Source organism: Dipodomys merriami, unplaced genomic scaffold, assembly GCF_024711535.1.
Source record: "Dipodomys merriami isolate MVZ:Mamm:240054 unplaced genomic scaffold, mDipMer1.0.p SCAF_33, whole genome shotgun sequence".
Classification (NCBI taxonomy): Eukaryota; Metazoa; Chordata; class Mammalia; order Rodentia; family Heteromyidae; genus Dipodomys; species Dipodomys merriami.
This window is the reverse complement of record NW_027204826.1, coordinates 17,857,190-17,869,742: the sequence shown is the minus strand read 5'-3', so window position 1 is coordinate 17,869,742 and position 12,553 is coordinate 17,857,190. Positions and strand designations below refer to the sequence as shown.

Sequence of the window (12,553 nt, the reverse complement as noted above, 5' to 3'; positions counted from 1 at the left end):
TGTGTGTGGTTGGCATCCACCTACTGCTGCTGCTGTGAAGGTGGCAGGGCGCTCCCACACCTCCCAAAGACCTGTGCCCAGGGGGTGAAGAAGCCCCAAGGGAACACAGCCCACCCCAGGGGTCATGCAGAAAAGGAACTGCCCGCAACCTGTAGGGCCAGACCAGAAGCCAAGACCTGGGAGAGCTGCTGCCTGCCCCACGACACTGGACAGAACCTCATCTTCCACACTGCTTCTCTTCAAAGGGAAAACCACCATGTCCCCAGCACTGGGGGGTTATGACACATCCAACACTCACCAACACAAATGCACAGCGTCCTGCAGATGGCGTTCGGGCCCCGGCCTCGCCGCCGCTGCCCAGCGATCTCACTGCATTCTCCTGCACAGTGCACCAAGGCTCAAGTCGGGCTCAGAGCAAGAGCTCCACTCCTGAACCAGTGCTGACTCCCAGCACCAGCACTATGGCTCTAAGCACAGACCTGCCCACTTCTCATCACCCACGGTTTTACTAAAAACAATCTAAAGCCAGGCACTGGTGGCTCACACCTGTCATCATGCTACTCAGGAAGCTGAGATCTGAGGATCGCAGTTTGAAACCATCCCAGGCAGAAAAGACCCATGAGACTCTTTTCTCCAATTAACCACTCAAAACCTGGAAGTGGAGCTGTGGTTCAAAGTGGTAGAGAGCTAGCCTTGAGCCAAAAAACTCAAGGACAGTGCCCAGGTCGTAAGTAAAATAACAGGTACCCCTCATTCCCCACTGAACTGTCTCATATAGACTGTACCAGATTCAAGAATTAACTTACCCTGATAACTTCACACACACACATTCCCTGCCAAGCTGACCAGCTGCCCCAAGATAAGGTATAGGAGGTATAAGCACAGAATGGCTCAAATTTTAAACAACTAAAATAGACCTGTACTTTTATTATTTTTTTTGCAGTTGTGGGCTTGAACTCTGGGCTTGGGCACGCTCTGCTCTTCAGCTCAAGGTTAGTGCTCTACCACCTGAGCCACAGCACCATTTCTGGTTTTCTAGTGGTTAATTGGAGATGAGTCTCACAGACTTTCCTGCCCAGGCTGGCTTTGAACCGTGATCCTCAGATTTCAGCCTCCTAAGTAGCTAAGAACACAGGTGTGAGCCACTAGACATGTACTTATTCAGAAACATTTTTAGTACATGATCGGAAAGGGCTCTTCTAGGCTTCACAGTACTTTACGTTGTAATTGCTGATGAGCGAGTAGAAAAGTAGATAAAAACCTGACACTGTAAGACTTTAATAATGTCTTTATTTACAAAGAAAAGAGCTGCCTAGAATTGAGAATTACCTGACCTGAAAGTCCACTCGGGACACATAGTCCACCTTGGAGCAGCACTGGGGTTACTCAGCTTACTGGTCCAGGTCTGCTTCATCATCTCTCCTGCCTTCTGCAAGAAGGAAAAAGAAGGAAAGTAAGTCTAGAACAACAACCCCCAAAAGCTTTTTTTTTTTTCTAGTAAGGTATTCCAGTTCCTTAAGGTACCATGAATGAGCTAAAGAAACTGAATTTCAGCAAGGAAAGGGTTTATCTCATGGCTTTGCTCATGGAAACTTGCTGACAAGTCTGTTAGAAAACAGAAGTTTTGGGGCTGGGAAGGTGGCTCAGTGGTAGAGCGCTTGCCTTGCATGCATGAGGCCCTGGGTTCCATTCCTCAGCACCACATAAGCAAAAAGAAAAAAGCTGGAAGTGGCGCTGTGGCTCAAGTGGTAGAGGGCTAGCCTTGAGCTGAAGAGCTGAGGGACAGCGCCCAGGCCCAGAGTTCAGGCCCCACGACCGGACCCAAAAAAAAAAAAAAAAAAAAAAAAAAAAAAAAAAACCAAAGAAAACAGAAGTTTTTAAAATGTGACCATTGTAGTGATGATCCCTACCTGACTCTGGGCGGTTAAAACCAATAATATAAAAATCGGTTCTTAGCTTTATACAGACCAACTTAAAACTCTTGAGTGAGTCATTACACAGCCTTGTCACTTCATGTTAACAAAGGGAAAGAAGGGCTGGTGTGTGATGGAGCAAATGTCCTGAGTTCAAATTCCAGCACCCCACACAAAGAGGGAGGCGAGTATGTAAGACAGTCACGGAACCTTTGTGAGCACTAGCAAACGTACGTGTGTGTGTGTGAGATTATCTGAGCTTGAACTAAAAAGGACTAGAGCTATCTGCTTTTCTGCTCCTGGCGGCACCTGACCACTTGGTCCACACATGCAGCCCAGCTTTTTTTGCTGCTTAATTAGCTGACTTCAAACCTTGCTCTTCAGATCTCAGGCCACTGACACCTGGCTGTCTCCACCTTTCTCATCTAAAAGTTCACCACACGTTCTTTCTATAAGAAGACGATGGAAAGTGTAAAAATGCTGTTGGTAGATAAGTAGGTCTTGAATTTATTTTGCAAACAAGACCTGTTCTATCTACCTTTTCCTTTAGGAGGCTAAAAGCAGAGTCGACTTGACTTCAAGGACTCTATTTCCTTAGTCTCCAGGAGAACACAACCAAGTCAACACTGATCTTTCTTTACCATGTCAAGATATTAAAGGTAGCCGGGTGCTTGTGGCTCACGCCTGTAATCCTAGCTACTCAGGAGGCTGAGATCTGAGGATCGTGGTTCAAAGCCAGCCCGGGCAGGAGAGACTGTGAGACTCCTATCTCCAATAAACCACCAAGAAACCGGAAGTGGCGCTGTAGCTCAAGTGGTAGAGCGCTCGCTTTGAGCTGAAGAGCTGAGGGACAGCGCCCAGGCCCAGAGTTCAAGCCCCATGGCCGACAAAAAAAAAAAAAAAAAAAGATATTAAAGGTAATTGAGCTGTGAACTTCAAGAGAGCTAAGTCTTCACATTTGCTTCCTTTACTGCAACTATGGTTAATTAAGCTAAATGCAAGGGACTTTCTATCTGGAAGGACCAGCTCATCTGGTCAGCACTGCCATCTGGAAAGATGACAGGGAAGGGTCGGGGCTGGCACACAGGGCCCTGTGCAGAGCCGCCACTACACGTGGCCGGTTCTCACCCAAATGTGCTGCATCCCACCAGCTCACTGCCTGTTTTCTGCTATCACCTATCCCAGAAAAATTAGGCCTAAGTTCCTGACAGCCTGCCTTTTCTTTCAACAGTCAGATGTTCCTGTTTTCACCTAAAATCCTGGTGGAATTAAATTACCATGTATGTGAACAGCTTATGGTTGACTCTAACAACATGCAATTGCTCAATCAAAACCTTCTTGGGCTGGGAAGGTGGCTCAGTGGTAGAGCGCTTGCCTTACATGCTTGAGGCCCTGGGTTTGATTCCTCAGCACCACATAAGCAAAAAAAAAAAAAAAAAAGCCAGAAGTGGCGCTGTGGCTCAAGTGGTAGAGCGCTAGCCTTGAGCTGAAGAGCTGAGGGACAGCGCCCAGGCCCAGAGTTCAGGCCCATGACTGGACACTCCCCTCCAAAAAAAAAAAAACAACCTTCTTGTAGTTTGAACTCAGACCCTAATCTTGCTGTCTCCCTATTTTCAATCCTAAGCCTAAATATAGCTCTTTTTTCTTTAAAAGGAATAGAAGGGTTGCGAGCTATCAAACTGCAATTTCCCACTTGTCCATTTTCTAAAGGAAGAACATGATTTTTGGAAACAGATTTGCTGGGTATGTACATTAGTTTTCTCATAAATCTTGTCTCTTCTGCCACCCAGAAAGATCCCAACTTTCCTACTTCCTTCCTCATCTCAAAGATACATTGAACTGAGAGGGGACAAGGAGAAAACCCGCAGCTCCACCCAGGAGTCGGGACAGCACTCAGCAAGTTGTGAGCCAGCATCGTTGTTTTTGTGTGTGCTACCTGCAGTTTATAAAGCAGCTCCTGGTTTCTCAGCACACAAAACAGACCTGCCCTTCCCTGTCCACCCAATGGAGTACAGCTCAAACATCACCTCTGAAGCCCGGCGTCAGTGGCTCAAGCCTGTAACTGTAGGTACTCGGGAGTCTGAATCTGAGAATGGTATTTGAAGCCAACCAGAAAAGCCTGGAAGACTCTTTTCTGCAACTAATCATTAAAAAAAAGTAAAGAAGCCAAAAGTGGAGACATGGCTCAAGGGACTGCTAAGGCACTAGCCGTTAATAGTAGTAGTAAAAGCTGACCAGGAATGTCAAGCCTGGAATTCAGGCCTGGGCACTGGCACCAAAAACACAAAATCGAACAAAACCCCCACCTCTGGGCAGTGCCCCTGGCGGCTCGGCTCCACACACCCACCTCCTTCCCCAGCGTGAGGGGGCTGTTCTGCCCCAGGGCCCCGGGCTGGGGACGCTGCTCTCTGCATCCAGGGAGCCGACCTGGGCGAGCAACGGGCCGTGGGTGTCAAGTCGCAGGAGAAGACGCTGCCTCGGGAAGCGGAGCGGCCGGTGGAGGGCGAGGCTCGGAGAGCGAAGGGGGGGCGTGTGCTCCCGCTGCGCCCCGGCCCCCCTGCGCCGCCCCCGCCCCCCCCTGCGCCGCCCCCGCGCCCCCTGCGCCGCCCCCGCGCCCCCTGCGCCGCCCCCGCGCCCCCTGCGCCGCCCCCCGCCCCCCCCCCCGCCCCCCCTGCGCCGCCCCCCGCCCCCTGCGCCGCCCCCGCGCCCCCCCTGCGCCCCCCGCCCCCCCTGCGCCGCCCCCCCCGCCCCCCCCTGCGCCCCCGCCCCCCCTGCGCCGCCCCCCGCCCCCCCCTGCGCCGCCCCCCGCCCCCCCTGCGCCGCCCCCCGCCCCCCCTGCGCCGCCCCCGCGCCCCCCCTGCGCCCCCGCCCCCCCCTGCGCCGCCCCCCCGCCCCCTGCGCCGCCCCCGCCCCCCCTGCGCCCCCGCCCCCCCCTGCGCCCCCGCCCCCCCTGCGCCGCCCCCGCGCCCCCTGCGCCGCCCCCGCCCCCCCTGCGCCCCCGCCCCCCCTGCGCCGCCCCCGCCCCCCCTGCGCCCCCGCCCCCCCTGCGCCGCCCCCGCGCCCCCTGCGCCGCCCCCGCGCCCCCTGCGCCGCCCCCCGCCCCCCCTGCGCCCCCGCCCCCCCTGCGCCGCCCCCCGCCCCCCCTGCGCCGCCCCCCGCCCCCCCTGCGCCGCCCCCGCGCCCCCCCCTGCGCCCCCGCCCCCCCTGCGCCGCCCCCGCGCCCCCCCTGCGCCCCCGCCCCCCCTGCGCCGCCCCCCCCGCCCCCCCTGCGCCCCCGCCCCCCCTGCGCCGCCCCCGCCCCCCCTGCGCCCCCGCCCCCCCTGCGCCGCCCCCGCGCCCCCTGCGCCGCCCCCGCGCCCCCTGCGCCGCCCCCGCCCCCCCTGCGCCGCCCCCGCGCCCCCCTGCGCCCCCGCCCCCCCCTGCGCCCCCGCCCCCCCTGCGCCGCCCCCCGCCCCCCCTGCGCCGCCCCCCGCCCCCCCTGCGCCGCCCCCGGCCCCCCCTGCGCCGCCCCCGGCCCCCCCTGCGCCGCCCCCGGCCCCCCTGCGCCCCCGCCGCCCCCCCTCACCGCGGCGCGGGCGGCGCCGCACTCAGGTAACGAGGCCCCGCTCGCTCGCGCCCCGTCCGAGGCTCCGGGGGACGGGCGGCCTGCGCCGGCGCGGGCTGGCTCCGCGCGCGTCCTCCCCGCCGGCCACCCGCCACCTCCGCTCCCAGCCCGCAGGGACGCGCGGGGCCTGCGGCCCAGGGCCGGGCCACCGCCTCGCCCCGACCCCGGTCCGGCCGCCGGACTCCGGCCGACCGTGAGGCAGAGGCCGGCGGCCGCGCCGGACCCCGCCGGGGCCGCAGCGCTCTCCTTCCGGCGGGAAAGGGCCACTTCCGGCTTCCGCGAGAGGCCGGAAGTCCCGCCCCAGGCCACGGCGCGCGGGAACGCGGAGCCGGAAGGCGGTCTCCGGAAGGAGTTCCCCTCACGGCGCCGCTTCCCGCGTCCGCCCGCCCCCCGCGTGCGTGGTCTCGGCCCGGGCCCCCGGCGCGGCGTGCGAGGGCCCCGGCCCGGGACAGGCCGGGCCTCCCCTTGGCTGGCGGCGGCCGGCGGGCCGTTTCTGAGGCCACCGGGGCCCGCGGCCGCACGAGCTCCCGCGAGGGTCCGGGGCGTCGAGCTCTGCGGACCTGGGCGCCGGGCGGGGGCGGCGGGAAGGCCGGGCGGGGGCGGCGGGAAGGCCGGGCGGGGCGGCGGGAAGGCCGGGCGGGGCGGCGGGAAGGCCGGGCGGGGGCCGGGCGGGAGCGGCGGGGAGGCCGGGCGGGGGCCGGGCGGGAGCGGCGGGGGGGCCGGGCGGGGGCCGGGCGGGAGCGGCGGGGAGGCCGGGCGGGAGCGGCGGGAAGGCCGGGCGGGGGCGGCGGGGAGGCCGGGCGGGGGCGGCGGGGGGGCCGGGCGGGGGCGGCGGGGAGGCCGGGCGGGGGCGGCGGGGGGGCCGGGCGGGGGCGGCGGGGAGGCCGGGCGGGAGCGGCGGGGAGGCCGGGCGGGGGCCGGGCGGGAGCGGCGGGGGGGCCGGGCGGGGGCGGCGGGGAGGCCGGGCGGGGGCGGCGGGCAGGCCGGGCGGGGCGGCGGGGGCCGGGCGGGGGCGGCGGGCAGGCCGGGCGGGGAGGCCGGGCGGGGCGGCGGGCAGGCCGGGCGGGGGCGGCGGGCAGGCCGGGCGGGGGCGGCGGGGAGGCCGGGCGGGGGCGGCGGGCAGGCCGGGCGGGGGCGGCGGGGAGGCCGGGCGGGGGCGGCGGGCAGGCCGGGCGGGGCGGCGGGGGCCGGGCGGGGGCGGCGGGGGGGCCGGGCGGGGGCGGCGGGGAGGCCGGGCGGGGGCGGCGGGGAGGCCGGGCGGGGGCGGCGGGCAGGCCGGGCGGGGGCGGCGGGGAGGCCGGGCGGGGGCGGCGGGCAGGCCGGGCGGGGCGGCGGGGGCCGGGCGGGGGCGGCGGGGGGGCCGGGCGGGGGCGGCGGGGAGGCCGGGCGGGGGCGGCGGGGAGGCCGGGCGGGGGCGGCGGGCAGGCCGGGCGGGGCGGCGGGGGCCGGGCGGGGGCGGCGGGCAGGCCGGGCGGGGAGGCCGGGCGGGGCGGCGGGCAGGCCGGGCGGGAGCGGCGGGCAGGCCGGGCGGGGGCGGCGGGCAGGCCGGGCGGGGGCGGCGGGCAGGCCGGGCGGGGGCGGCGGGCAGGCCGGGCGGGGGCGGCGGGGAGGCCGGGCGGGGGCGGCGGGGAGGCCGGGCGGGGGCCGGGCGGGACAAACAACAAAAACACAAGACCCTCCCGTTGCATCGGGGAGCCATGGCTCAAGCCCCTGGTCAAACAAAGTTCCAAGCCTTGGGTTTAATTCCTAAATGCAAGAAAACCCTCCCCTGAAGGCCCCTGGGTCATTTTCAAGCCCCCCTCTTTTTTCTTTTTTTGGGGGGAGTCCGTGGGTCTGGTCGTGGGGCCTGAACTCTGGGCCTGGGCGCTGCCCCTCAGCTCTTCAGCTCAAGGCGAGCGCTCTACCACTTGAGCCACAGCACCACTTCCGGTTTTCTAGTGGTTTATTGGATATAAGAATCTCATGGATTTTCCTGCATGGGCTGGCTTTGAACCGCGATCCTCAGATCTCAGCCTCCTGAGTAGTAGCTAGGATTACAGGCTTTAGCACTGCACCCAGCTTTTTATCGTTGTTTTGTTTGTACTGGTTCTGGGGCTTTAACTTGGCCTGAGCACTGTCTCTGAGCATTCTGTCACTTGAGCCACAGCTCCACTTCTAGCTGCTTTGGTACTTAATGAAGTCTCACAGAAGCCAGGCACTGGTGGCTCACACCTGTCATCCTAGCTTCTCAGGAAGCTAAGATCTGAGGATCAAGGTTGAAAGCCAGTCTGTCAGGAAAGGACTTTTGGAGACTCTTATCTCTAATTGACCACCAGAAGTACAGCTGTGGCTCAAAGTGGTAGAACAGTACCCTTGACCAAAAAAGCTCAGAGATAGCACCCAAGCCCTGCATTCAAGCCCCCCTGCCCCAAAAGAAAGAGTTCCACGGGCAGTGAATACTGCCCAGCCTGGCTTCAAACTTCAATCCTCAGATCTCAGCTTCCTGAGTAGCTAAGATTACAAGCATGAGCCACCAGCACTCAGGAGACATTTTAAAAGTCTAAAATTTGTGGATGTATCTTGCTAAATATCCATTATAAAAATAAGCAGAAGCATGAGAAAAAAACATAATTTCGACAATAGAAAAAAAATGGAGGGGCTGGGTTCAATTCCTCAGCACCACATAAGCAAAAAGAAAAAAGCCGGAAGTGGTGTTGTGGCTCAAGTGGTAGAGCGCTAGCCCTGAGCTGAGGGACAGCGCCCAGGCCCAGAGTTCAAGCCCCACGACCGACAAAAAAAATAGCCAAGGCAGGTACTATGAATATCTATGGGAGATTTCAGTGAAAAAGATAATCATAATAAGTGAATGAGAAATTTAGAAAAGAGAATTTTTACATAGAAATTAAGCTGAAAACAAAAATTCAAAGATGAACTTAATAGAAGACAAGATCTTAATAGAAGCTTCTTTAAAATCAAATAAATATTGAAATCTTTCTCTGAATAAAATGATAGACCAGTATTAAGGTAGAAACAGGAGGATCATTGTTCAAGGCCAGCCAAAGCAGTTACGGAGACTACATTGCAACAAATGAGCAGGACATGGTGGTACAGAGTCAAATCCCAGCTACAAAGAAGTCCACCTCTGGGCAAAAATGGGAAAGCCTATTTGAAAAATAAAGCCAGTGGGGCTAGAGGCATGGTTTAAGTGGTTGAGCACCTGCCTAGCAAGGAAGAGTTCAAACTTCAATACTGCCAAAACCAAAACAAAATCTTGAAAGCAGCCCAAAAGAACACTTGATTGTATAACACTTAGAGTATTCATTGCCTTACTACCTGAAACTATGAGTTTTAGATATTAGTAGAAGAAAATCTGAGAAGAGCCACAAGAAAATACAGAACTCTGTGTCCCACAGAATGAATAAGATTTCTCTTTCCATGACTGAGGACTGAGCTCCCAGGAGCAAACACCTTGAGCCATCTGCGCAAAGCTTCCAATTCCCATTGATCGCCGGCCTCCCAGCTGCCAGTGGTAGGAATTATTAGAATGCTTCAATGCACTCAGATAAAGACCTTTTCAGAAAAAAAGTTTCTTATCAGTTGCTTTGCACTACAAAAAATGCCTTGTCTAAAAGGAAGAGCATATCAGAGAAACTGTTGCCCTTCCCAAAATTAAGCTTAGAAATGATTAAATAGCCAAGTAAAGTGCTATAAAAGACTCTTTGTTTCCTCTTTACAGCAGGTGAGACCTGAGGACAGGAATTATAATCTTGCCTGTGGAGTGTATGTATAGCAGCAGGATGGGGGGTGAACCCACGTTCTCCCAAGGCCTATACCTTGGAAGTAAAGTAACACAGTATCTCCAAGCCGACTGAAAACCTGCTACATTGTAATCTCTAGAGAGCACTAAATATAAAACAAAGTAGTAGAGCTAAATACCAAACCCCAGTACTGGTAAAAGACAAAACAAACTCATATTGGATGCAGTAAGCCAGTTCTGGAAAAAGGTCACCATATATAGATGATTCTACGTACCATATGTATATTATAAGCATGCATGTGTATACATATACATGGTTTATTTATTTTGGTTGGTCATGGGGCTTGAACTCTGGGCTTGGGTGCTGTCCCTGTGCTTTTCAGCTCAAGGCAAGTGTTGTACCGCTTGAGCCACAGCGCCATTTCCAGTTTTCTAGTGGTTTTTATTGGAAATAAGAGTCTCATGGACTCTCCTGCCTGGGCTGGCTTTGAACCACGATCCTCAGATCTCAGCCTCCTGAGTAGCTAGGATTACAGGTGTGAGCCCCTGGCGCCCGGCAGTTTATTCTTTGTGGGTCGTGGGGCCTGAACTCAGCCTGGACACTGCCCCTCAGCTCTTCAGCTCAAGGCTAACACTCTACCACCTTGAGCCACAGCACCACTTCTGGCTTTTTCTGCTTATGTGGTGCTGAGGAATCAAACACAGGGCCTCATGGGTGGGAGGAAAGCACTGTACCCGAGCCACCGTCCCAGCCCCATATACATGGTTTTAACTGTGGGGCTGGCTGAGGAGTAAAAGTGGGAGAGAAAAAGAACATTAGAGGGCAAGCAAAGAGCTGGAGATGTGGCTCAGTGGTAGAGCGCTTGCCTCACATGCATGAAGCACTGGGTTTGATTCTTCAGTGCCACATACACAGGAAAAGCCAGAAGTGGCTCAAGTGGTAGAGTGCTAGCGAAGTCCACAGAGGGAAATCTGAGAGGATTAAAAGAAGTGGACCCTCTCAGAGCCACAGCTGGAAGTCTTAACGAAAGCAAACCCGTAGTCACCAGCCCTGGGCAGTCTGAACAGTATCTTGGCCTCAGCAGAGACCTCAGCGTCCTGATGGCAGCTGTGTGGGGATGTCCACCGCCAACCCTGCGGGAGGCAGGCCTGACCGCGGAGGCCACCCTTCACCCGGGCACCAGGCTGGCACAGGAGGGCTGGGCAGGCGGGAAAGTGCGCCGCATACCTACCTGGACCAAGCCTCTCCACCTCTGGCTTCTCTCCTTACCCCAGGGCTACAGGAAGGACTGGCTTGGGCGGTGGTGTGCAGCGCCCCCCGGGCTTCCTGCTCCGTTCCTTTATCTGCCGGGCGGCCAGCTTGTCCTCAGGGCTCTGGCCACAGATTGAGGTGTGGAGCGCCCCGAAGGGCGCCGCTTCAGGGTAAGTGGCTGGGCAGGGGCTCAGAGCCAGCCATCTCCGTGGGCAGGAAAGGACCCCGAGGCCCCCCACCTCCTCCGGAGGAAGCCCTGATCTCGCTCTGGATGGAGGTCGCTGCCAGAGTCTCCTTCCATCCAGAGCTAGACTGAGGGTGAGGGGTGGTTTGGGCGAGGCCAGGTCACGGCCGAGGGACAGGATCACTCTGGGCTGAGGTCTAGCAGCGCCCCAGCTCAGAGTATGGGCAGGGCCTTTCCAGTTGGGGGCTGGGGCTGGGTGGGCAGAATTGGCCCTGGAGGACCGGACCCCCTCCTTTGCCTTCCAGGCGGCGGTACCTGGCATCTGGCCAGGGAAGACACAGCATTTAGTACTAGCCCCGGGGGTAGGTGACCCCTGGCGGGGTCTGGGGATGGAGCACCTGCTGTGCAGGCCCCTCACAGGGCGGTCCCCAGGACACCGGAGCCCCACCAGGCCTCGGCTCCAGTCCAGCTCCTTGTCTGCAGTGGGAGACCACAGCACGTCCTTCCTGGCATCAGGCCGAGGGCTGTCCCCCTCTCCCCGGCAGCCCCTGCCCACCGTCCACCTAGATCCCTCTCTGAATGGCATCTTGTCACCCAGGCCCTACTCAGAGTCTGCGAGAAGGCAGAGTGGCTGGTGGATCACTGCTGTTTTGCTTTTCCTCCCCAGATGAGCTTCACAAGCCAGGTATCCGGAGCCGAAGCCCCTGCCCAGCACCGACGCTGCCCCTCCCGCAGGACCTCACCAGGGCCTTCCAGGGACTGGGGGGGGGGATGGGAAGCCTGGCCACACCCTGTCCTAGCGCCCCGGGTTCCAACAGGACAGGACATGGCACACGGTTACCCAAGGCTGGGGGAGGGGGGCGGCGGGCCCCACCTGCACCTCCTTTCCCCGGCTCTGGGAGCCAGGCTCGGCCGCGCCAAGGCAGCACCATCAGGGGAAGCCTGGCTGAGCCGCCTCTCCCCGGGACGGCCGCGCTGTGCGGGCGGGGCCCGGCGGGAGCCGGGGGGGGGGGTAGGCAGCCCCGGCAAGGCCGGCGGGTGGGGGGCGCCCAACCTCACTCGGGTTTCCTGTTTCTCCAGGTCTTCTGCTCCACACACGAGGTATCCCGACACCCCAACCCAGGCACCCAGACCCAGGGTTCCTTCCAAGAGTGGCCGCCAGGCCCCGCAGCTGGGGGGGGCAGGGTAGGGAGGGGTTCGGGGAGGGGGTCCTAGGGCTGGAGGGGGTCGGGGAGGGGGTCCCAGGGCTGGAGAGGGGGTCGGGGAGGGGGTCCCAGGGCTGGAGAGGGGGTCTGGGGTCTGGGGAGGGGTCCCTAGGGCTGGAGGGGGGTCTGGGGTCTGGGGAGGGGGTCCCAGGGCTGGAGGGGGTCGGGGAGGGGGTCCCAGGGCTGGAGAGGGGGTCTGGGGTCTGGGGAGGGGTCCCCAGGGCTGGAGGGGGTCGGGGAGGGGGTCCCTAGGGCTGGAGGGGGGTCTGGGGTCTGGGGAGGGGTCCCCAGGGCTGGAGGGGGTCGGGGAGGGGGTCCCTAGGGCTGGAGGGGGTCGGGGAGGGGGTCCCAGGGCTGGAAGAGGGGTCTGGGGAGGGGGTCTGGGGGCCGGAGCACCCCGACCTCTGCACGGAGGCGGCAGCGGTGGGAGAGCGGGGTCCCCGTGCCGCCCGCGCCCCACTGAGGCCCGCGCTCCTCCAGGTCGTGGCCGGCATGGTCACCACCATCAAGTTCTTCCTGTCCGAGGCGGTGCTGGGCCAGCACTTCGACGTGGTGGAGCTGCGGGGCGGCGAGCCCGAGCCCGGGGACCTCTTCCTGTTCAAGCTGCAGTCCCCGACCGGGCGCTGGTGCGGGGCGCACGTGGGCGTCTACTGCGGCCA

General features: G+C 60.9%; 1 non-coding gene across 1 annotated transcript; it reads right to left on the bottom strand.

Annotated features, from left to right (window-relative positions):
* Positions 1-2,391: 2,391 nt before the first annotated feature.
* LOC138842153 (small Cajal body-specific RNA 15) lies at positions 2,392-2,518 on the bottom strand. The gene has a single exon (XR_011376605.1). It is a non-coding gene; the product is annotated as a small Cajal body-specific RNA 15 (non-coding RNA).
* Positions 2,519-12,553: the final 10,035 nt, after the last annotated feature.